Raw genomic sequence first — 26,162 nt, forward strand, 5'->3', positions numbered from 1 at the left:
ATTACAGCACTCATTCAGCCACTCTCGGGATTCCCATGGGATTGCCATTAGTACTAGGGTCAAAAGCAGATTCATGACCTTCAGTCTCACCAGACACCGCCCGGAATTATTACGTTAGCCGGTTAAAAGCCGAGCTCTCCTTCTGCAGGGCCTTGCCGCCTGCTCGCAGCGCTTGGGAGAGGCTCTGCATTGGCAACATTGAGCTTCAGAGCAAAGCTTCAATCTTCTATTTGTACTCGCTGTTCCCATATTTAGACCAGAGCAGCACATACTTGTCTATTGCTTCAAGGCAAGAGCAAATTCTGAAGGCATTAAGTAGAGACTCGCTTGAAGCAAACAAGAGAGCCCAGAACAAGCTAAGGGCAAGACTTTCCCTCTCTCTCTCCTTATGTTCTAAAGCTTTATAATAATAATTCAGGGTAGCAAAACTTAAAATCACAAGCCAGGCTGCCAGCTAATTCACAAACCAAACGATTGCCTTTTTATGAGCTGCACTGATCAGTTTGTGAAATCTGATTTGGCTTTTTTTTTTTTTTTTTAATAGTATTTTAATGTTAAACAAGCCTGGGCAGCTACGTGGTAAACAGGTTGGGTGTTCTTTCTTTCATTTGTAAAGTTTTTTTTGTTGTTGTTTGTTTTTTAAGTTTTGTTTATTTTCCCTAGGATTTCTGTCTTTAAAAGATTTTATCAAGCTCATTGGAGTTACCTGGAGCTCTGGCAAAGTATGACTTTGGGGATGATAAATAGTGATATATGGTGCTTCTCTGCTTGACATGTCTTTATTTAAGTAGGTTTGGAATGGAGACTATCCTGACACGATTCTTCCATAAAAATCCATATTATTTCATAGTACAAGTGCTGCCTTTGATAAGATGCCACTGACTTTAATTTGATTTTTTATGAGCTGCCTGCTCCACAGTCTCTGGCCTAGGTCCTCAAAAACAGGCATTTCGAAGGTGTTGGCTGAGGGGAGAAGCAGAAATTTTATTCATGGGGCAGAGTCTGTCTTTGCAAAGCAGCTACCTGGTGTGTCCCCGACAGAGCCTGAGATCCGGGCTCCTGGTCAGAACAATCAAAACCATAATAAGAGTTCATGTTCCCTGGTTATTTAGTATGTGCCAACCTGAGTCCCAGGTTTCTCTGTGGAATGACTCATTTCAGGCTTGTCACAACTCCTTGACCACGGTGTTACTTGGTGCTTCTATATCACAGCTGAGGATCCTGAGGGTGCAAGAGGTCAGGTACTTTACCCAAGGTCATGGAGCAGAAAGACACGCTAGAATTTGCAACAAGGCATCGAGGGGCCTTGCTCTTGACTTTTCCCAACAAACGTGATCTTAAAAACCTGAATACGATTAGCATGTGATAATTATATGGTTTGTTTTTGAAATGTTCCAGGCTATTTTCACCTTCATTCCCTCTTTTGCTAAGGAGGCATGATGGTACCTGGAATCCTGGAAGGTGTCTTTTCATAAAGATAAGATTTGAAAACGGCTAGACGAGAGGGCACACACACTCCCTTTTCTAATACAACTTGAATGGGAGGCCTACGTGAGCAAATTGGGTGCCCCAAGAGATCACTTCAGTTTATTTTCCTTCTCCCAAAGATGAATTTATGTGGGGGGGGGGCGGTGTTTGAAATTGCCTTTCAGTAATGCCTTTCTTTTTCTACACTTTTCTTGAACATGATGCAATTGATACCCCTTTGAAGTTTAATTATACCTCTGGCATTGCGTTGCATGAAGCATTTACTCATGGCTGTGTTTTTGGAAGCTAAGTGAATAGCAGGAACGACATATTTATCTTGGATTTGAGACTTGAGAAGCAAATTCCTCCCTTGAACGTGGCTTAAGATAGATCACCTCCCCATCTGGGATTCCAACCTCAGGTACCTAAGGGAGCCAACAGTAAATTTGAAGAGTGAAGAGAGTAGGAAGACATTTTTCCCATTAATGTAGCTGAAAGCTGATGAGGGCAAGTACTGCCATCTAAGGTTTCTGCAGGGTTTTAGTACTAGTCTGACCACCCCACCCCGCCACCTCCCCATTCACTCCCCCACACTTATCCTAAAGATAAGAATGGTTGGCAAATCACCACTTTCAACACTGTCTATTCTGGCTTAAATATGGCTCCTGTGCCTCAAGTTGAATATGGAACAAGTTGATAACATACAGACAATTCTGTGCTTATGAGACATGTGGCAGCCTGTTGGCATTACCGAGGAGGCCCTTCGAAATTAGTCCCCAACCTGCCTGGCTGACTGGGTTGGTAGAGCATTTGACTCTTGATCTCCAGGGTTGTGAGTTCAAGCCCCACGTTGGGCAGAGAGCTCACTTAAAAATAAATAAATAGATAGATCGATCGATAAATAAATAAATAAATAAATAAATAAAAATAGAATTAGTTCTCAACCTTCTTTTCTAGATCTAGCACCTGCCATTCTCTACCCTGCAGTTATACTAGATGGCCTGCACCTTTTTATGCCAGGTGGGGTAAAAGGTGAGTTGAGGTCACATTTCAGAATCCCAAGGATTGGTTTTCTATTTCCTCTAGGCTGCACCTTTGAGACTTAGACACAAGACGAGGATGGGTAATGTGGTTCCAAGATGACCGTCTTGGGCAGCCCAAACCCACAGAGACAGAGGGAATTCAATATCTTAGTTTCATGCCTCCACACATTACTTTAATTCATGTGGATCCCTCATCCTGCGATGCCTTCCTTCACCTTGTCTCTAGAATTATACTTTTTCCTTCAGTATCTAATGATTTTCCAGTGACCCAACCCTCTGATTGAGATGTCCCCTCCATGCTGCCATAACAGCCCAGGCTTCCCTGCATTGTGACACACACCACGGGGAGGACACTCACATATTGCTTTGTCTCCCTTTCCCACTGAACTATTCATTCATTCTGGCCGATAGTACAAGATCAATATAGTTGTTGAATAAATGAATGAATCTTTCTTTCTGACAGAGCCTATTTGGGAAACAATTCAAGTCAGAAGATTAATTAGTGAATATAGAAGGCCTGGGATGAGCTGAGCCAGAAATGCCCCAAATCCATTCTGCAGCCAGCTACCCTGTCCCCTAGCATCACCACTCTGCCAGCTGGCTCCAGATTCTTCAAGCTTTCCATTTTTCAATGCGGTGAGCACCTCTGTCAGCTCTGGTCCTGTCAAAAGGAGCCCCAAGCAGGTACTTACATCTTTGGTTTTAAACTTGGCCAGAACTTCAGTAAAGAAAAAAAACCCAAGAAGGCTCTCGTCTCCTATGTTGAAGAAGTGATGTTACTTTTCACGTTGGGATCATGAGTTGAGCTGGACCAGCTTTGTGGGGTGTTCCATCTGCAGGTTCTCCCACATCTACCTCTGGGCCCCAACAGTGCTGTCCGCCTGCTTTCCGAAGGGGTATGGGAATGCTCTCGTGCTAGGGGCTGCACGGGACACGAAGCTATGACGAAGAGAATTTTCCCTTGAGAGGCAGCTCTGCATGAAGGTGAAGGAGATGGCCTCCATCAGCCCACTGCCAAATCCAAAGCCTGAGGGGCTTATGGAAGTAGGAGTCTATTAACCTCTGCTAACATATTAGCACTAATCTGTTGTTCAAGGAAGGAAGGCTCCCATAGGAGCCCTTTGACCATTTTGACCATGTAGAAGGCTCCTGAATGATCTATAGGTGCAGGGAAAATAGAAACTTCTGGGCAGCCTGAGAATCTGAGCTTGGACCATGGTTATTCTCTTGGTCTTGTTGGAGACCTCGGCCAGGCTCTCCCTATGTCATTTTGTCCTGCAGTTTTGCATGGAAATCACTCTGTACCTACTGAGACCTAATCAAGTGTAAATGCCTTAAAATGCCATCAAAAGCCTTAGAGGCAGTGGTCAGGTATTATCAGTGACCAACAGTGAATCTGAATGACAAGATCTTTTTTATGGCCAAGTAATATTCCATTGTGTAGATAAACCATTCATCTCTCGAAATCTTGTCACTCATGACAACATGGATGGCTAGAGGGCATTATACTAAGTGAAATAAGTCAGGCAGAAAAAAAAAATAAGTCAGAGAAAGACTAATAGTTTGTGATTTCACTTATATTTGGAATCTAAGAAACAAAACAAATGATCAAATACACGAAAAACAACAACCAACAACAAACAGAAACAGATTCATAAATGTAGAGAGTAAACTGGCAGTTGCCAGAGGGGAAGGGTGGGTGGGTGTGGAATAGGCCACATAGATGAAGGGGATTAAGAGGTACAAAATTCCAATTACAAAGTAAATAAGTCATGGGTATGGAAGGTACAGCATAGGGAATATAGTCAATAATATTGTAATAACTTTGTATGGAGATAGGTGGTAACTATACTTATCATGGTGAGCATTTCACAATGTATATAATTGTCGAATCATATTTGTACATCTGAAACTAGTATCATATGTCAATTATATTTCAATTACAAAATTTTAGAAATAGTGAATCAGAGCTCCCTTGAGTCTCCCATGCTCAGCACAAGGGCAGCCCTTCCCATCCACTCATGTCCCTGAGCTTCTGGGAGGACTGGGCCATCTCTTTTATTTGTTTATTCCCCATGGCACTCACCTCAATCAATATTTTACAGTAAGGTGCTCGAAGTGTTTTCGTGAATTGAATTGAAGGCAACAACAAGGATCTGTATTTGGTTGAACTCCATTTGTAGATCCCAAAAGGTATGGCAACTTGGGCAGATTTCATAGTTTAGCTGGAGTGGTCTGTCAATGGGGAGCCCATGAGACTGGCTACACGCAGCCTGGAATTTTCCAGATGGCCTTGGATTGAAATAATCTATCTTGCTGTACAAATCTTATACCGGAAGTTCTTAATTTGGGACTTGAAAAATGTGATTGCTGTGTCTGTTGGACATCCAGAATAACAATAATAACAATAATAATGCCACCCAATAAAGTGAACATTTGTTAAGTGCCAAGCATGGAGCCAAGTAAGCACTCTTCCATGTAGCATGATTACCAAGGGACCAGGTCTGTGAGAGCTTAGGCAGTATCTTGATTTATGGCCTTGTCATCCATACCTTTTTCCTAAAGAGTTTTCAGCATGCTTGAGGTTCTTCGTCACGGGCTCAGGATGGGTCTGACCTGATGGAGGCGGATGCAGGGGCCAAGTCTGCTGAGAGCTGCAACAGAAGTTCCCTATATGGACCTGTTTTTGTGTTTATGGATCATCCGTGGCGACTGTCAGCAGTTTTAATGTAGACAACAATTTGAGGCCATCCTAACCACCAGCTTTACTTCTTCCAAGGAGGCCTGGGGCCTTTTCCCAGTGATGATTATCCTTCTTTTCTAGAAATTCAATGGACCTTGTTTCAAACTTAGAATTATGAAGTACAAGCTTTATATAAGAATAGAATATTCTTCTTTGTTTTTGTTTTTCTTTTAAGAATAGAATATTCTTTGTAGTTTCCAGGAACATGCACTGTTCTACTGTATGTTAAATCATAAAGCTAGGGCAGAGAACATTTAAAACTTGGTGTTTATAATCTCTCCTCGCATGTTCTCCTCCCACTCTTCTTCCCTCATATCCCTCAAAGCCCAACTATTTTGCTAACACTCCATCAGGTATGTCCTATGACCTGCAAAATCTATTAATAGGTGAGAAAAAAATTAACTAGTGCAGGCAAAAAAGTTGATCCCAAATCTTGAACATTTTCTATCGGAGGCAATGAAAATGGATTGGGCAACAAAGTTGAATCCTTTATCTTTCTTCTCCCATGCCACTAATTCTCTTTCTAGCAAATCAGATCAGTGGGCTGAAGGGACTGGGGGAGGATGAGGATGGTCTGATGGAGGCGGAGCCCTCACCTCTCCAAGCTATGGGCATCACAGAACCAAGGGTAAAGGACAGGAGAGATGGCAGGACGATCAACATAATTTCATCTCCTTGGACATCAGAAGGGATAGGATCGGTGGGTAATTCCTAGAGGTCCTGCTGATCCACAGGGCACAATACACAGGGCAAAGATTTTTGAGATTACCTGAAGCTCTAAAAATGTGCAGGTGATACTGGACCCTTTAAATTTTCTTATTTTGGTAAAATATACACCCCATCAAATTTAACATCAGAACATTTGAAAGCATACACTTCCATTGCATTAACTCCATTTCTGTGTTGTGAATCACCACCATCCATCTCCAGAATTTTTTCCTCTTCCCAAACTGAAACTCTGTCCCCCTTGAATACTAACTCACCATTCTCCCCTCTGCCCAGCCCCTGACAACCACCATTCTATTTTCTGCCTCTATGAATTTGGTGCCTCTAGGTACCTCATGTAACTGGAATTATACAGTATTTGTCATTTTGGGATGGGCTTATTTCACTTAGTATCATGTCCTCAAGGTTCACCCGTGTTGTAGTATGAGTCAGAACTTCCTTCCTTTTTAAAGCCGAATAATATTCCAGTGTATGTGTATAGCACATTTTGTTTATCCGTTCATCCATGGACACTTGGGTTGTTTCCACCTTTTGGCAATTATGAATAATGCCACTATGAACATGGGTGTACAGCTATCTGTTTGAGTCCCTGCTTTCAATTCTTGTGGCTATAGACCCAGAAGTGGACTTGCTGGATCACATGGCAATTCTGTGTTTAATTTTTTGAGGAACCGCCATATTGTTCTCTGTAGAGCCTGCACCATTCTGATGATCACGGTAGTGCAGATCCTCATAGGAGGCGAACCTGGAGAAGACGTGAACTTTATCTTTGATCCCCGTGTCCCGTATCTTTGACTTTTTAGTGCTGGGGAGTGTTAGCATGCCTCTGCTTAGGTTCCCCACCTGCAGAAGGAAGATGGCAATTACTCTTCCTCTCAGGAAAACGAGGGACTATGGGAAGTATTACTGAGATTGGCTAAGAGAAGAAATTTGGTTCAAAATACCTTGAGTTCTAGGGCCAGAGCCTGTGCCCATGCCCTTCCTTTCTCCAGCCCTCCTTCCACTTGCACAGGTCAGGGGTGGTGGCGGTTGGGCTGGAGAGGGTCTTATATCCTGCTTATCACACGTGGATTATCAAGGACCTTCTGTGAGGCCCTGGTATAAAGGACCATCCTCAGCGACCAGACCATTGTGCCTGCATTTCTGACTCTTGTTTCAACTTGCCGTGTTCCCTTTCCCTTGGTGTGGGATGGAGTTCCATAGAGAGACTGTCCACTGAAGGACTGGTTCATCGAAATCCAATCAAGATTTCAGGAAGAACGTGATGGCTCCATTCTTTCCCTCTGTCTCTCCCTTCTCGTCCCCTGGTCAGGTCTTATTCAGGATGTCAAAAGCTTGGCCATTTCTAGAACACATTTTCACTCTCTGATCCACATCAGGGCTTGTCGAAAGAGGGAAGGCCCCATACTGGGCTGTCATCGAGGAACAGAATTGGTGTCCTGTCCTTGGGAAGGCTGCCCAAGGCTGGATCTCACCCCTCTGGCACTGTGGACAGGCTGGCCTTTCGGGGAGCTCCTGCCCGAGCTGCTGTGGTGTCCTCGGAAGGAGGCGGGGTGCTGTGGAGAAACAGGGAAGCAGAAGGTACTGATGCTCCAGCCGGAACTCTGGCAGTGACTCGGTCACAGCTCAAGGAGGGGTCACTCCCGAGCAGCTCTGCTGTATTTTTGGCCATGCTGCTGGCAGCGGGGAACCGTCTACACAAAGCCTCTTGTCCGTGTAGGATCAGAAACGGGGAGCAAGGACTCCTCGAGGCTCACTGGAAGGTGTCTCAGAAACAAGGTCACACCTGTATCTGCCCGCAAAGATTTTCCTCTGTTTCCAAAGCATCAGCTGGTAAAATTAATTAATCTTCAGTGGCCCTGTCCTCTGAATGATGGCTGGAAGGCAGAAGGGAGTTCCACGGGCTGTGCCCCCCAGCCCCGCCTCCTGGCCAGGCCAGGCCTCCCGGGCTCGGGCTCGGCCCCTCGGAGATGACTCTCCCTCACTGGAGTGAGGCCCCGCGGCAGCCCGGGATCCAGCTGCCTTGTTCACGGCTGCTTCCTCGGCACCTGGAACAGTGCCAGGCCCGGGAGGCACTCAGTATTCGTAGAATGAATGAATCCACAGCTGAAATCTGGCCTGGGCTGGAGAATGGGCCGGCCTCCTGTTCTAGAGACAGACACTGCTGGAGAAGGAGCTGCCACGGAGAAGCGCTTTGCAGTTCCATTCAGAGAAGGCCGTGGACTGGAGATAACCAGTGTTATTATTCCCTCCGGTCCTTCTGTACCTGAGTCATCACTACCCTTAGACACAGGAGGAAGCAAAATATTGCAGGCCTTCTATGGCCTTCGGGGGAGGGGGGTGGGGGGAGTGGGGGAGAGTATTACAATGTGCTAGGTAAGGCTGTCACTTTCTGGGTATGGGAAGGGGGGTCCCCTTTGAGGCAAATTTGCGTATATTTGCATAGCTGTGCCCACCTACACCCTAACCTGCAAAGGGACACCCAGCTCTTCCCACCTATAAACAGACTAATCCCCCTGCTTTCTCCTTTGCAGGATGTGCTGAATCAAAATTTAACTGCCAATGTTCTAGAAATCTTGGGGGGGGGGACACAAAATGAACATGCCATTTACATTTTAAATTTTAAAAATGTCACTTTTAGTTTACATTTTTTTATAAGTAGGAGTATATTTTGAAGACTTTCCAGGAGATCAGACGAGAGACAGGGAAATAGTCAAAGGTCAAATCGATCCTGAATCTTCAGTTGCAAAGAGGATTGGATCTCCTGTTTTTTTCCTGTATTTGTGTGCGTGCAGTAGGGCTCCTAACCTGATCCTAATAAGAAGGCTCGGAGAAATTGGGTCTCTTCATTTTTCAAGATCATCACACATTTTCCGAGGGGAAAATGGACTCTCACTTTGGAAAACATAAAACCATGTTTGCTTTATGTCCCTTAGAAAACAGCTCCTCGCGTCGGGCGGAGGCAGGCAGGCAGACAGGCGGGCTGGGCGCTGGAAGCCGGAGCCCAGCGCTGCAGCGTGTTGTGTAACCCGCCTGAGAATCACGTTGCACTGACGAGATCCGCAGGCTTTTAGTGCAATAATAAGCTTGATCTTTTTTATTCAAATACAAGGAACAACCACAGCCGGCTCCAAGTCACGTGGCCCGGTCACATGGTGCCGAGACCCAGAGACCGGCTGGCAGTCATTAACCAATGCTTACTCCCAGGGAGAAAATGCAGGTTTTAAAGCCCCGAGCTCTGTTTTTGCAAAAGCAGCAGCCCTAGAAGAGAAGGTATACATGGTGGGTGGGGTGTCTGGAGCGTGCTGAGGGCTTTCCAAGGAAAGGGAAAGAGGCACCAAGCCCTCCCCGGTGTTGTGCGGCTCCCCCCGGACAAACTTGCCCGGGGTCAGCCCCTGTCCCCAACCCGGAGGAGCCGCGGGGCTGAGCATCCCGGGCGGCGCGCGGAGGGAGGGGCGGGCAGACTGGGCGCGGGGCCCGGGCATTTGCGTAATGGAGGACACGGTTCTGAAATGAGCAGAAGGCTCCATTTGCTCCCCTTTGTGAACTTCGTGCCTTCTAGGGGTCGGCGGAGTTCGGGTAGGGGGTGTGGGGTGGGCAAGGGCAGGGGGAGCTTGTGGGCGCGTCTGGCGTTTTCATTAAAATGAAAACCAGCCTCCAGAATGTGGTTCCTTTAAGTCTTCCTGTGGTAAGAACAGAAACTGCAAGGGCTCTGCCTACCTGAATGTTTCCTTGTTCAGTCGTTTGAATTTAGAAAGAAGTTCTTTCACTTTCTCCAACTTGTATTGCGTTCCTTTGTGCTTTCAAAAACTAATTAGCCGGCGGAGTTTGTTTGATTTGGGTGTAGAAGCGACCACAGTGAGCGTGAGTAGAGTTTAGAATCTCTTGCTGGAGGGTAGGGATAGATAAAGTACAGATAAAAGACTGGCAGAAACTGGCTTTTTTTTTTTTTATTATTATTATTTTTTAAGCTAGGTGTGTTTTATTTCACATGATTAAAAAAAGTACTTTCCCCAAAACACCATGCAATATGGACTCAGCCTGGCGAGAAAATCCACCAATATAGTGTGGAGACTTATATACTTACTTCATTTCAATCTTTTCAGAAAGAACAGATATGTAAGGAATTTCCAGTTTTCCAGGTTCACTGTCTGAAATATAATTTCAGGAAATTTAGTTTGTTAGGGAGTTCAGTTGTCTCTGTTCTCACCTTTTCCCCCACTCTACCCTCTTGAAAAAGATAAAAGTATGTGACTTTAAGGGATGGGCCCAGGTTTTGTAGGGCCTGAAGCTTAACAATCCAAGAGGCCCTTTTGAAGAGGATATAAAATTACATGTACAAAATTAGGTATTAAAGTATCCCCAAATTCAGAAAAATATGTATTATTCGCTTACCACATCTCTGATATCCTTTTTGTCCTCTCTTTTGGGGGGCATGTTTCTTAGTCGGCCTCAAATTTCATCCTGACCAGTTATCAATTTTAAATGTGCCTATAGTTGTACAAGCTTGATGGTTGGAAACATTTTTCCAGGCCAGCTTCTGATGAGTCTGTTCTGGCTCTGTCTGTCCCACATCTTGATTTTCCTCCGCCGGCCCACACTACCTCCCGTGCCAGACACTGCAGGACACCCTCATCCTGCGATATGACCTCTGGATCCGAGCCTTTGCATCTCCACGCCGGGTGGGTCAGCCCAGTGGGCCATAGGAATATTGCTGGAAACCTTCCCTACTTGAGAACAGCCGGCAGTAACTAAACTGTCCATATGGTTTATAAATTTATAAAAATCTCTTAACCTCAAGTAAAGGTATCTCTGATTCCAGTTCCTTTTAGCCAGATCCCAAAAATGCCCATGGCTGCTCCAAAGTCATCCAAAAGGATGGGAAATGTGGCCCAAAGGAAGTCAGAGTACAAAGAGGCAGCGGTCTTAAGCAATCAAAGCAATCAAGGTCAGAGTATCTTACCACCGCCAAGTTTACAAAAGCAAATGGCCATGAATGTGTTGCTGGGGCTCCTGCGTGGGTGAGAGGCTTGGAGATTCCTTTTCATCAGCTTCGAGGTAAATCTGTTTCTGGTGACCCTGGGTGCATCATACGTACATCTCAGGGAGTCATTTTCTGGGTCCCAGAAGCAAAGATCCTCTTGTGTGAGGCAAGCTTGCTTATCTGGACATCTCGTGGGCATGATTTGTCAAAGTAAATTCCATTAATAAAAAGCTTCTGTTGGGCTCTGACTCAGCCCCTCGCCCGTTGCCTTCACCCAACCAGCCTCTCAGGGAAAACCGATCGCCCTCTCCACACGTGCGAGGGAAGGGAGGAGGGGAGGAGCTGGGCCAGGGCATTTATTCCGTGTATGTTTATTCCGTGTATGTTTGTTTCGCGTGTTTTCCGTGCCCAGCCCTACCGAGTGCTTTTGTCACACGCATCACACCCTGTACTTCCCGGGACGACCCTGTGGAGTGGCTGCGACGAGTCCTGCTCTGCAGATGAGACATGGAGGCACAGGGAGAGGGCTTTCTGCCTGCAGTCACTTGGCGACAGCATTTCCAAGCGGCACCCCGGAACCGGGGCTGGCTGACTCCCCAGGCTGGTTCTTTCGTGACGGAACTCCGACCTTAAACTTTTCATGAAGTGAATGCAGCACACGTCTTGTTTTAGTTTCTCTGGTGGAGCTGACTTTATTTGCAGCAGTATCCGGTTATAGCTCCCCTTCCTTTGCGTCCGTTCTTGCAGAGCATGATCTCACTGCCTGCTAAAATAATTAGGGAGTGGAGCCAACGGGATTCCTTGACCAGCTTTAAAGTTCCTCTCTTCCCCTCTGATGCTGATGTTCTAGGGATTTGCTCCTGAAATGTGCCACCCGCCCTTACGCTGCCCATCCAAAAGAGTCACCTTGTTGAATCACTTGCCTAGCTTGTCAGGACAGTATTTTGAATTTGGAGTGGCTTGCCAACGTGCTGTTTATGGGGAAAAGGAGGCTGTCAGTTCAGACAATCCGCAAGTGCGCTAATTAGCTGGATGGAAAAGCAGGCGGTAGCATCTCCCCTGCAGATGAGAGAACCCATCTGATCCAGTTTCCTGACTGCGGTAGCAGTGATTTTTTTCCTCCCAGGCTAGGCTGGGGACCGGGGCTCCAAAGCATTACGGACTCCTTTAGCTCGGGGTCTCTCCCCTTCTACACCACTGACCTCTGGAGCTGGATTGGAGCTGGGTGGGCTGGGGGTGGGGGGGTGGGGGGAGCTGGCTCCTGCCTTGTAGGATGTTTAGTAGCGTCCTTGGCTGCTATGGAACGCTAACGACCCCTCCCCCCCCCAGCTGTGGTAATCAATAATATCTTCACACATTGCCAGATGTCCCTGGGGTGGGGGCAACATTGCCCCTGGTTGAGAGCCACTTCTTGAGCCCTGTCAACAGACGGCCACCAACAGCTTCCAGTTGTGTTGATTCTTAAGGTGTGGGGGCAGGGGACAGAGTGGCTTTTGGCTCTCATGGGGCGGTGACTCACAGTGGGAATGTTCTAAGATAGACACAGGGCTCACGGCGCCAGCCCTCCTGCATGAGACTATTGTGAGGGAAAAGGTAAAACCTTTGAGGATAGAAGCGCGCTCATTTCTCCAGTCAATTAGCCTAACTGACGTTGAGGTGGTTACCTGGGTAGTTAAGAGTTCTGTGGTCAGAGGGCGCCTGGGTGGCTCAGTTGGTTAAGCGACTGCCTTCGGCTCAGGTCATGATCCTGGAGTCCCGGGATCGAGTCCCGCATCGGGCTCCCTGCTCGGCAGGGAGTCTGCTTCTCCCTCTGACCCTCTCCCCTCTCATGTGCTCTCTTTCTCATTCTCTCTCTCTCAAATAAATAAATAAAATCTTAAAAAAAAAAAAAAGAGTTCTGTGAATGCAGAATCTGTTTCTGGTGACCCTGGTTTGAATCCCAGCTTTGCTCTTAATTAGCAGTGGGATTTTGGATAAGTGACTTTACCTACCCGTGTTTCGGTTTCCTTATTTGCGATATGGGAATGAGAATATCCGTATCGTAGAGTCGTTTAAAGAATTCCGTGAGATAATGCATGTGCTTGATGCATAGTAAGTACTTAACCCATGTAACCCACTTTTAAATTTCTGGACCAATCTTTGATGATGATGATGATTGTTTTGTTTTAATGTAGATAAGTATGTCTCTGCCCAGATTCTCCAGATAATTGTGTCAACCTCCTGCTTGGTGATTCTGGAAACAGTGTACCAAGTAGCAACTTTAGAGTCTCCTTCTTGCTCTTTTTTTTTTTTTAATTTAATTAATTTATTTATTTATTTTTAAGATTTTATTTATTTATTTGAGAGAGAGAGAATGAGACAGAGAGAACACATGAGAGGGGATAGGGTCAGAGGACGAAGCAGACTCCCTGCCAAGCAGGGAGCCCAATGCGGGACTCGATCCAGGGACTCCAGGATCATGACCTGAGCTGAAGGCAGTCGCTTAACCAACTGAGCCACCCAGGCGCCCTTATTTTTTTATTTTAAGTAGGCTCCACACCCAACATGGGCTTGAACTCACAACCCCAAGAACATCCTTCTTGCTCTTTATGGGAAGTACAGATGCTCTCTCCCTGAGATCGTCCATGGTTATCAACAAAGCTCTGCTGTCCTGAGAAAGTTCTGCTCACCACCCTATCAGGATAAGCCTCTTGGTCTACAATGTGCTTGCTCAGCTCATGCTGAGCTTGAGGTGTTTTGCAAACATTTTTAACCCCATCTTGTCCATGCAAGGATTTACTAATATATACTAATATATATATAATAATGTATACTATATATAAAATATAATAATATATACTAATACATACTATAATTGCTAATATATATGCATATATATTCAATTCCAAACGAGATAATTAAAAAAAAAGGAAATCAGTGAAAAATCATGAATGTTGCCCTTGTGTATGGACTGAGTCAACATTAGAGAAGGTTCAAAAGGACAAAGGGTAATTGTATAATATATAAAAGCTGCCTTGCTTCTTTGGTCAATAATCAGCAAGAGATAGGACAAGCAATAGACAGAAACGAAAGGGTTCAGAGTGTCACAGCTCGGAGGCTCACATCAACAAAGAGTCTACCAGCCTCTGTCAGGAGCATGCCAGGAGTTTGAAGACACAGAGGCTGGAGTGATGGTGTGCGTGCTGGAGGCCATGGATGTTTCCTCTGTACAAGGCCCCCTTTGAGTGGGCCTGACTTCAAAGTACAGCGGGCTGGTGGAGATGAAGTTAAAGAGAGTCTTACAATATTTGCAGATACTCTCTCTCTCAATGTGTTTTCAGTGCAGAAAAAAGACCCAAATTTATTGGGGGAAACACGCCCGAGAGAACATGTATCAGTGAGGAGGAGGAGCATGGGCTTGAGTTTAAAACACTCCTGGTTTGATGGACATCAATCTGAGGGCTGCCGGTGGAAACCCCTCCTAGGTAACTGGGATGACAAAGTGCGGTCAGAACAGCCTTTCAGGACCTGACCTGCTTCTACATGGAGGAGCTTCTGAACATGAAGAATCTTGCAACTGCCTGGCAGCCTGTCATTATTGCCCCGCACATGTGATGTGTAAGCACAGATCTGTAAACGTGGGGATCGGTCTTACAATTCCGAGGGCACGAACAGATGGTATAGTTACAACCAAGACTAGATCCTTCTGCAGTCTTTCGGACACAAGGAAAGAGTGACTTCCTTGGAGGTTGGAGCTCTGCAGAGCGGGAGCCGAAAGCAGCCTAGACATGCACAGGAGTGGGGCTCCTGGGTGGCGCAGTGAGTTGAGCGTCTGACTTGTGATTTCGGCTCAGGAAGGGATCTCAGTGTCCTGGGAATCCAGCCCCGTAGCCCCGTGTTGGGCTCCTGGCTCAGCGGGGAGTCTGCTTGTCTCCCTCTGCCTCTGCCCCGCCCCCTGCTCACGTGAGCTTTTTCTCTTTCTCTCTCTAAAATAAATAAATAAATCTTTAAAAAATTTTTATTTATTTTTAAAATATTTTATTTATTCGAGAGAGAGAGAGAGCACAAGCAGGGCGAGGGGCAGAGGGAGAAGCAGATTGCCCAGGGAGCAGGGAGCCCCATTTGGGGCTCGACCCCAGGGCCCTGGGATCATGACCTGAGCCAAAGGCAGACGCTTAACGACTGAGCCACCCAGGTGCCCCTTAAAAACTTTTTTAAAAAGAGGCACACAGGAAAGCCGGTTCCATCCCAGGGGCTATTTGCTTCCCTTTCCTCTAACTTTTTCTAGTCCTGCAAAGCCCAAGGCCTTGGAATTCCAGCCAAACCTACTGACCAATGTAGAAAAATGAGCAAGGAGAATTGGCCAGGCAGCTGGCCCAGGCACCAACTCAGAATTCACCATTAGGATTGAGCGCTGGTGGAACTTACATCCGTAAGTCCACGTGATTACTGAATAAACCTTAGAAGTTAGCTATGATAGGTCAGCTGAGGATGTAAAATGACATTTTAACATAGTATGTATTTTTTTTAAGTTTTTTATTTTTATTTATTTTGGGGGGTGGGCAGAGGGAGAGGGCAAGAAAGAATCTTAAGCAGGCTCCATGCCCAGCACAGAGTCCCACGCAAGGCTCCTTCTGGGGCTGGATCTCAGGACCCTGATATCATGACCTGAGCTGAAATCAAGAGTCAGGCACTTAACTACTGAGCCACCCAGGCACCCCCAAAGTTATTTTTTTTAAATTTATTTATAAGTACTCTCTATACCCCACATGGGCTTGAGACTCACAACCCTGAGATCAAGGGTCACATGTTCTTCTGACTGAGCAGCCAGGCGCCCCATAGTATGTACTTAAAAAAAAAAAAAACACTTTTATTTTGCAGTAATTTTAGACTTACAGAAAAGTAAAAATAGTACAGAGGATTTTCATATACCCCTCACCCAACTTTCCCTAATGTTTACATCTTATATAATTATAGTACAGTGATCAAAACCAAGAAATTAATACTATTAAATAAACTATGGGTTTATAAGGAGTTTGCCATTTTTTTCACTAATGCCCCCTTCCCAGGATCCCACATTGCATTTAATTATTTCTCCTTAGTTTCCTCCAATCTGTGACAATTCCTCAGTCCTTCCTTGTTGTTCATGATTTTGTCACTATTGGAAAAAAAAAATACCAGTCAGTCAGTTATTTTGTAGAATATCCCCCCACTTGGGTTTGCCTGTTGATTTCTCATGAATTTTTAGCAAGGACACCATAGAAGTGATATACACTTCTCAGGGCATCAGACCAAGGGATTCATGATGTGGATACTTTCCTAGAAGTGGTGATGTTTACCTTGATTGCTAGACTAAGGGGCTGGGTTTCTCTGCTGTAAAGTTACTGTTTTTCCTTTTTTAGTTAATAAATATCTTGAGGGAGATACTGTTAGATTGTATAAGTGTCCTGTTTCTTCTCAAATTTCTGCCCATTAATTGTGGCATCTGCTGGAGAATCTTGCCTACAACAATGATTTCTGTGGCGTTGTAATGGCGAGTCTGTATTTTCCTCATTTCTTCTACAATTGTTAATTGGAATTCTTCCGTAAGGAAGAGCTGCCCCTTTCCCCCTCATTCATTCATTCATTCATTCATTCATGTGTTTATATTAGTATGAACTCATGGGTATTTATTTTATTCTATGGGCTATAATCTAATTACATTATCATTTATATTGTACCTCAGATTGTTCCAGCTTTGGCCATTGGAAGCGCTTGCAGGTTGGGTCCTGTGTTCCTTGAATCCTGTGCCTTCATCTTTTTTGGGCACTTTCTTACCTTCTGAAATCACAAGATACTTCATGTCTCTGCTCTCTCAGCTGGCTCAGCCACTTCTCAAGGAGCCCCGGTGCCCTTTAAAGGATCATAGTATTTAAAGACCAACATCTGGGCACTAGGTGGGCTCATTGTTTTTGGGGTGTCATGGCTTCTAGGCCTTCTCAGCAGGCCGAGCTAGGAAATATATGTATGTATAATAAGGCAAGTATATTACACATATATTTTTATTTCTTTATCTATTGAACTGTATACATATTTAAAAGAACATGAGCGTTTGTACCGATAGCCCCGATTCCAACCCAGCACCACAGGGTTTACTCCAGCCTTTCTGCTTTCCCTATCTGTAGCTTCTTCCTCTGCCGGTGGGAAGCCTGGTTCTCATGACCGACACCGTATTTACTGTTCTGTCCAACCCTAGTGTAGGCATAAAGTAATTTGAGAATTGCTAACCCACAGTCTTCTGAGTAACGAATGCAGTATTTGCGTAGAATTCTTTTTGTCTTAAGCCTTACAGTCTCCTGTTAAAATAACTGTTTTCCCAAAGTTCCAAAGTTCTTTTCTTCACCCCTTTCAGTGTGGTTATGTTAGTAATTTGTAATACACTTAGGTTAATTTGTTATGGTGTGTATTCCTTTTGGGCTCCCTCCCATACCCTGATTCATTTGGTTTTTTAAATTTACATACAACAATCTTCACACTTTGTGGTATACAGGTCTGTGGGTTTTTTTTTAAGATTTTATTTATTTGTTTGAGAGAGAGAGAGTGCGTACATGAGCTGGGGGCGGGGCAGAGGGAGAAGCAGACTCCCCACTCGATCCCGGGACCCTGAGATCATGACCTAAGCCTAAAGCAGCCACTTAACTGACTGAGCCACCCAGCTTACCCCCCTCCCGCCGCCTTTTAAAGATCTTATTTGTTGAGAGAGAGAGACTGTGGGTTTTGACAAATGCACAGGGTTGTGTATCCACCACCAGTCATGACACAGAATAATTCTACCACAAAATTGCCCTCACGCAGTCAACCCCTCCCTGAACCTCATCCCCTGGCAGTCACTGATCTGCTTTCTGTCCCTGTAGTGTGGCCTTTTCCAGAAAGTGCAATGAATGGAATTATGTAATAGTCTTTTGGATCTGGCTTATTTCACTTAGGAAAATGCATCCAGGGGTCAGCCATTCAATTATTTGTTCCTTTTTATTGTTGGATAATACTCCACTCATTAGGCACCTCAAGTGTCTGTTGCCATTGCTTCACACTGACTTGAGTCACAGCTGGGTCTTCCAGAAGAAAAAATGATGCTCATACTGCTGGTTTGGTGGTACTCCGGATTCTGGTCTCCTTTCTCCATCTGCCTGCTGCCATTTACTTTTCAGATTCTCTGAAGAGATGCTGCATCGTTCTGCCCAGGTTTTATAAAGGCAATCCATGGGAGAGTCCAGGCAGAGGGTGTGTTCACCATCGTACCCAGACTAGACCCTCTGTCCTTTGTCTTTTTGCTTTTAGAAGTCTGAAGTCAGTGTGTTTCCTGATCCTTGTAATTGATCTATTTCATCTTCATGGAAACGCCTAGGATCATTTTTTGTTCCCAAGGGGTCCCCAGTGGTTACAAATTGCCCAATGATGTCCTTGGACAATTTTCATCCATTGTGTTGGGTACTTGGAGGACCCTTTCATTCTAGAATGGCATGTCCTGTTCTAGGACAACTACTTGAATAATTTTGTCCATGATTTTCCTTCTATTTCTCTCTTCTCTCTTTCTGAGGTTTCTTCTATTATTTAAATGTCAGACTTCCTGGACTCATCCTCTACTTTCCTCTTCTCCTTCATTTTCCATCTCTTTGTCTTTTTGCTATAGTTTCTGGGATATTTACCATCATCTTTATTTTCTAGTCTCTCTATTTTGTCATCTGTGCAGTTGTTTTTAGTTTCCAAGAGCTCTTTTGGCGGTTGTTCTCTACGTTTCTTCTCTTTCTTTTTTTTTTTGAGAGAGGGGGAGTGGGGGTGGGGGAGAGGCAGAGAGAGAGAGAGAGAGGGAATCCTCAAGCAGACTCCCCACTGAGCACGGAGCTTGATGTGGGGCTCGATCTCACAACCCTGAGATCATGACCTGAGCCGAAATCAAGAGTCAGACCGACTGAGCCACCCAGGCACCCCTCTCCTTCTTTTTTATAGCATTCCAGTCTTCTTACTTTGATCTTCTGTCATCTCTTTGAGGACATTAATGATTTGGGGGAAAGTTTTCTTCTCCCTGCATAGACTCCAGGTTGCCTTTTTTTTCTGTTTGTGGTACAGCTATGTCCATGATAGAGTTGAGAACAAACAAGTTAACTTGGAAGCTCTGAGGTTAAGGCAGGGGTTTGCTGACTGTGAGCTTCACTGTGGGGTGAGCTGGCTGGGTGGACTATTTGTTGAACATTCCCTAATTTTAGTATCTTTGGGTGGTTTCTCTGGGACTGGTCAGATTCTCCGGTGCAGAACTTTAGTCTCCTGCTTGGAAGCTTAATGTCTGGTGGCCAAAGTTCTGGGAGCTAAGTTGGGGAAGGAGAGCCGGGGGTCTCAGCACCTGGCACTCATTGTGTATACTGTCATTTGATCTTCTTGGTTTTGACACAGTGCGTCCAAGTTCCCAGTCCACAGACTTCTATTTTACACTCTTAGGAGGGTGAAATCTCTAAGCTATGGTTAGATGGGGTAAAAGTAGTCTCCCCGTGTACAGAGTGGGGGCAGGAAGCTAGAGACGTGTGTCTCTGGGGGCTTTCACCCAGTCCTATTTTAGCCACCCTGTTTGTGCCTCCATTTCCAAAGGTACCTGGTGCTGTTGGTTCCTGAGTTTTTTTGAAGATTCTCTAGTGTGAAACAAGCTCATTCTTCGCTTTATCTACTGCCAACTCAAGGCCGGTAAGTCCTTTATCACCTGCTTCCTAGCTTCTCATATGTTGTTGCTGTTTTTTCCTCTCCTGTCCCGCCTGCCTGTGTGGGGTGTGTCTGTAAACAATCTCTTTACTGTAGTTTTAGTGTATTTTGGGAGGAAGCAAGTTAGATGTGATATTCACTCTTGCATCCTAAAAAGGAAGTCTAGAATGTATTTTTTTAAATATCGGAAATCATAACTCTTAATGCTAAAATGGGACTTGGAATACCACGTTTGCTGGGCCTCAGTTGGGGACAGATGACTTGTACAAAGCCACATAACTAGTAGGGAAGAACAGCTTTCGAACCTGGGACCTGACTTGCCTAATTTTGTTTGTACTATACCAGCACGGTGCCCTTTATGATCATTATGAAATAACATTAAAAAACCTTTTATTCTGAACTAGTGTAAGACTCATGAAAAGTTCCAAAAAAATAGTACAGAGGGTTCCCATGTGGCCTTTGCTCAGCTTCCCCCAACAATAGTCTTATAGACAATAGTACATTGTCAAAACCAGGAGCTTGACGTTGGCACACTACTCTGATGAAGGTCAGGTACAGACTCTTAAGTAACATTCTGAATGTATGAAATTTGTGTATTCTGCTAAGCAAAAGCCAGAAGAGGACTCAATCTTTTCTTACTAAGGAGGCTACAATCTAAATAGACATACGAAGATAACTCACCAAATAACACTCAAGTACAGTCCAAAATATATTTTAGAGCCGTCTTCCAGAAAAGCGAGAGGTGGTGAAAACAGGATGGGCTTTGAAATCAGACGAATCTAAGTCCGAATCCAACTTCGCTGCTTAAGATTTGTGGGTCCCTGGGCAAGGAATTTCCCTGAGCCTCATTTTCTTAATGTAAAATGGTGAATATTATTATCTACTTCTTAACGTGGTGAGAATGAAATCATGTAGATTATAGTCTAGAATAGTGCTTGGTACATAGTAGCTCTTCAATAAATGGTCACCATAATAATTATTAATAAAATAATAATCCTTAATAATCATAACCCTGTAGTGGTCCGCTTGATCTCGTGTCCAGCTCAAACACCAGGTAGGTTTCTACCTCCTAATTTGCTCTGTCGGGTTTAAATAGAAATCAAAGAACGGTTCCTCGTGAAGAGAGGCCTCAGAGGGCACCATGACTTGCCCAAATTGGTGGCACGGGTGTGTCCTCTAAGCCTCCTAATCATCCACGTCAGTATTTCAGTCAAGTATGGAAAGATGGTCAAACATTTAACTAAATGCACATAATTTACCTTTTCTTCTAAAGAAAACTTTGGAAAATAACTAGGATTCTTTTAGTTGTAGTACAAGGTAAAGGTGCGTACCTAACGGCCAAAAGGATGCTGTTTATCTCTTGACCACGTTATCACTTTACAAGCAGTTTGGCTCAAGCCCAGAAGACACTTGTTCCTTTCCCAGGACTCCCCCGAGGCCCAGCCCCCTCCATTCCACATGCAAGTCCAAGGGTCCCAGCCCATAGAGGAAGTGGCCATCACAGGCACAGCAAGAAAGCTTTGGAATTAGAAACCCATGCAAATTCTAAATTGAGCCTTGTTTGATTATCTGAACAAAAACACTTGCAAGTCAGTGTGTGAACTAGCCACTTGGGGCTTTTCAAAGGCCCACACTTGGGCCCCACTCAGCAGGTGGTTGTCCAATGAGCATCCTGCTTTACATCACACCTGATCGCCCACCGGCCTAACTCTGGCTTGAATTTCCTGCCCTTGGCATCAACAGAAAGGGGGGGTTCACAAAGGCAGCAGCTTCCGGTTTGGCCCCATAGCAAGGAAGGAGCTCTGCTTGCAAACTTGGCCATTTGCTTAAATTGTAAAGTCAGGACTTGCCTTTGGGGGTCGGGGTGACCCTGCAGTCCATTTGGGTCCACCCAAGCCGGCTGATGGTAAGACAGGACCTGAGGATAAAGAAAAAGCTACTTTGTGATCCTGTCTCTTTTCCTGTTCCGATTGCCTGTTATTTGAACGAATAACTTCCAGGCCTTCCTTTATGTCTCCAACCGTGTTCCTTCCCAACCATCTCACAAAAGATCACGTTTCCTTCTGCCGGTTTACCTCGTCTGTCTGGGGGGTTTTTAGGGACTCAGGCATAGCTTTTGGTAGTTCAGTAGACCTGCTAATTCAAGAAATTCTCTCTTCTATTAATCATGCAATTCACATCACTAGAATATTCTCAAAGAAATTAGGCTACATCTAAATAAACGGTGTGGTAAGTGCTGTAACATAAATGGAAAACAGTGTTTATTATGGGCTGAATTGTGCCACCTCCCTCATGTTGAAATCCCAACCCCCAACACCTCAGAATATGACTGTATTTGGAGACAGAGATTTTAAAGAGGTGATTAAGTTAGAAGGAAGCCTTTTGGGTGGGACCTAATCCCATGACACAGGTGCATGGACAGAGGGAAGACCATATCGGTGGCCATCTAGAAGTCAAGGAGACAGGTCTTGGAAGCAACCAACCCTGTTGACACCTTGATCTTGGACGTCTAGCCTCCGGAGCTGTAAGGCAATAAATCTCTGTTGCTTAACCACCCAGTCTGTGCTTCTTTCTCATGGCAGCCCTAGCCGACAGTACATGGTTCAATCATAACTGCGCTGTGATTTTAATCCCTCCATTCACAAAAGTTAATGGGCCCCGATTTTTTAAAAATCACCATGTAAAGCGAGTCTGCTTGTTTTCTTTTTCACAGCTTAACTGAGGGATAACTCACATCCAATAAACTGTACATACTTTAAGTGTACAATCTGATAAATGTTGACATCTCTCTACACTCATAAAACCATCAACACAATCAAGATAATGAACATACCTGTCATCTTGAATAAGTTTCCCTGAGCTCCCTTGTACTCTTTCTGTCCTTCCCTTCTCCTTCCCCATTTTCCGGGCCACCACTGCATCTGCTTTCTGTCACTAGAGATTAATCTGCCACTTCTAGAGTTTTATATAAATGGAATCATATAGCATGCATTCTTTTTTGTCTAATTGCTTTCACTTTGTTTAATTATCTGGAGATTCATCCAGGTGGTGGTGTATTTCAATAGTAGTATTTTTTTTTTTTTTTTTAAGATTTTATTTGACAGAGAGAGACACAGCGAGAGAGGGAACACAAGCAGGGGAGTGGGAGAAGGAGAAGCAGGCTTCCCTGTGGAGTAGGGAGCCTGATGCGAGGCTTGATCCCAGGACCTGGGATCATGACCTGAGCCAAAGGCAGACGCTTAACTGAGCCACCCAGGCGCCCTCAATAGTAGTATTACATGGTATGCGTTCGCCAGAGTCCCTCCATTCACCTGCAAAAGGACTCTTGAAGGCCTGTTTAGTTTTCTTTCTAATAAAAAAGAAATTTTCATTGATTAATGATACAACGTGATTACCAAATTGTCTTTGTTTACTGTCTTATCCATGTTATTTTATTTTAAACGTAGGAAAATAATTGTAATAGCTTTTCTGATGATTGTGAGGGTCCCTATCGTTTTCCAATGGGGGTTTAATCTCTTAGTTATTGGAATGGAATGCCCTAAAATAGGGATTTCAAAACCCTGACCTGGATTTTAGTTGGTTCTGAGTTTTTGTTTTTAACCATAGTGGGGTTTTTTCTCCTTTTTCACCAGATTTAATCAATTTTTTGGCTTACAATTGTTTGAGATTCGGAATAGAGCTGCTATAAACATGCATGCATAAGTCTTCCTGTAGACATATGCTTTCTTTTTGTTCAGGAAAATACATAGAATTGAAATGGCTGGATCATATGGAAGGTGATTTAAAAGGTTTAACCTTTTAAAAATTGCCAAACTTTTCCCAAAATGGCTGTACCATGTTGCACCATCACCGGCGGTCTATGAGAATTCTGTCTCCTTTGCATCTTTGCCAATACTTGGAATAGTTGAGCTTTTTGATTCTAGCCATCCCAGTAGGAATGTCGTGGCATAGCATTGTGCTATTAATTTGCATCTCCCTAATGATGTTGAGTAGCATTGCCGTCCATAGATCTTTTTTTAGATGACATGTCTGCTCAGATCTTTTTGCCTATTTTTTAACTGGGTCATTTGTTTTCTTACGATTGAGTTTTGAGAGTTCATTATGTATTCCGGATGCCGGTCTTTTATCAGATACAGACTTTGCAAATATTTTTTTCTAGCCTGTGACTTGTGTTTTCATTCTCTTAATAGCGTCTTTCAAAGAGCAGAATTTTTAATTTTGATGAAATCCAATTTATCAACCTTTCCTTTTATAGACTGTGCTTTTGGTGTCACATCTAAGAAATCTTTGCCTGATCTTGTCACCAAGATTTTCTTCTATGTTTTCTTCAAAAAGTGTCGCAGTTTTAGGTTTTATATTTGGGATTATAGCCCGTTGTGAGTTAATGTTTCTATATGGTATGAGGTATGAATAAAAATTCTTTTATTTATTTATTTATTTTTGCATGTGGGTGTTGAATTGTGTCAGTACTATTTGTTATAAAGATTGTTCCTCCTCTGATGAATTGCTTTTGCATCGTTGTCATAAGTCAGTTGTCCTTAAATGTATGGGTTTCTTTTTGGACATTTTATTCTATTTTACTGATACTTTTGTCTGTCTTTATGTCAATAGCACACCGTCTTGGTTGCTGTTGCTTTATAGTAAGTGTGGAAATTAAGAAGTGTTAGCTCTCCAACTTTGTTCTTCTGAATGTCCTTTGTAAACAGCCTAATCATTAACGCCCTCATTGCCACTCAGAGATCCCTTTGAGTGGGCTTAATTAATTTCCTCTCTGAATCTCCAAAGGTGGCTCTTAAAATTTGTGCACTTCTGCTCAAGCCCCTACCCTGCCTCTGCTTCTCTCACTCCCTCTTAGTTCTGGACTTTGCCCCTTGCTTGGCCCAAAAGTAGAGGTCATCAGCTGAGACCTTCCATAACTGTTATACTCCCCCAACAATAAGGTTTTCTACATTTGCACTAATCCTTACCTGCTTCCTTCCTAGCTCGGAGAACAATACCAATTATCATAATGACCAGGTAATTATAGTTACAAATACTGGGTTCTTTCTATGGGCCAAACACTATGCACTTTTTATCATTTCTCATTTCGTCTGCAGAAGATCTCTATCCGGTAGAGATACTGTCCTTGTCCTCATTTGACGGAGGAAGAAGTGAAGGTAGAGAAATTCTTTGTGTTTCCCATATTAGGGTAGCTAGTAGGAGTTGGAGTTAGGGTTCAAGCCTGGGTCCGTCTGGTTTCTGTCCTTCCTCCTGTCCAGACCTAATGATCCTGTTAGTACTGTCCATCCCCTGCCCTCCTAGCTCATCAAAAAGCTTGCTCCGTTCAATACCTCCCTCTCCTTTATCTCTTTCCCCTTCCCTTTCTACTTGCTCCTTGCCATCAAGGTGATCATACCAAAACAAGTATCTTCAACTACTGTAAGAAGTTGAAGTTTTCCAAATGTTTATCTGCAGCCAGACTTACATTCTGCAGATTCATGTATTAAGTTGTTTATTACAAAGCTCCACTGGGATATCTCTCCGACACCTCAAACATCAAAGAAAATGTATCACCTTCCTTCCAACCCTGTCCCTCCTCTAGAATTTTCTACCCCAGCCAATGGCTCTTCCAACCATACAGAAGCCCAAGCCAGAAACTGACCGTCAAAAGACTCAGATTTTGATTTCAAAACACAGCTCTGCCACTTACTAGACTGGAGACATTTGAGCCTCAATTTCCCAACCCAAAAAGTGGGAGTAAACATTCTACTTCACAGTGTTGTTTTCTGAGCTAAATGACCAGGTTAGTTGCTCGGTAATTACTACTGTGCTCATCATTGTCGTCATTTTCACCATCATCATATCCTATTACCCCCTCCTTCTTTCCAGTCGCTCTTACTTACCTCCTTACGGTTCCACAGACATAGCCTGCACCATCATTTCAGTTTCTTCAATTTTGCTATTCTGCTAGAAGGTCTTCTTACATTCTAGACCATTGATCACTGAAGTCCCACCCATGGGGCATTAGAAAGCATTAGGACTTCTATTTATGTTCATTTTTAGAAATTTCATCTGTTAAGGTTTTATTTATATGTGTTTTATATATTAACAGAGTATATATAAAATTTAGAAATAAGTGTAACTATTGAGGATACACGTCCAAAAATTTTGGGGAAGCATATATAATAAAAATAGTTGGGAGTTCACCATTCTTGACTGAGTGAAGTGCCCTGTTTTGTTTTCATCCAGAACATCATGGCATTTTGTGAAAACTGGGTGTCTGCCCCATGGACAACATGAAGGCAGGCACTGATCTAATTCGGCTTAAGTTGCCCACAGCAAGTTCTGCTCTCATTGCTTTTAGCGGGAATGGATTTCTTATAGGCTGTTGCCTCGTAGCGAGGTTCTTAACCTTCAGCGCGCATCAGAATCTGCAGAAAGGTTTGTTAGAGCCAAGGTTCCTGGGCCCCGCGCCGGAGTTTCTGATTCAGTGGGCCTGGTGCGGGGTCCGAGA

At 44.2% G+C, this 26,162-nt stretch overlaps 2 long non-coding RNA genes across 2 annotated transcripts in view; one reads left to right on the top strand and one right to left on the bottom strand.

Annotated features, from left to right (window-relative positions):
• Positions 1-26,162, top strand: part of LOC118009540 — a 42,744-nt gene that overhangs the window by 4,655 nt on the left and 11,927 nt on the right. Inside the window, exon 4 of the long non-coding RNA XR_004678969.1 lies at positions 19,562-19,654. This is a non-coding gene — a long non-coding RNA (uncharacterized LOC118009540). The remainder of the gene's footprint in view (positions 1-19,561; positions 19,655-26,162) is intronic.
• Positions 8,767-10,926, bottom strand: LOC118009541. The gene is made up of 4 exons (XR_004678970.1): positions 10,375-10,926; positions 10,067-10,130; positions 9,700-9,867; positions 8,767-9,240 (listed from the first exon to the last, which is right to left on the bottom strand). It is a non-coding gene; the product is annotated as an uncharacterized LOC118009541 (long non-coding RNA).

Source organism: Mirounga leonina, unplaced genomic scaffold, assembly GCF_011800145.1.
Source record: "Mirounga leonina isolate KUSES-001 unplaced genomic scaffold, KU_Mleo_1.0 Mir_127, whole genome shotgun sequence".
NCBI lineage: Eukaryota > Metazoa > Chordata > Mammalia > Carnivora > Phocidae > Mirounga > Mirounga leonina.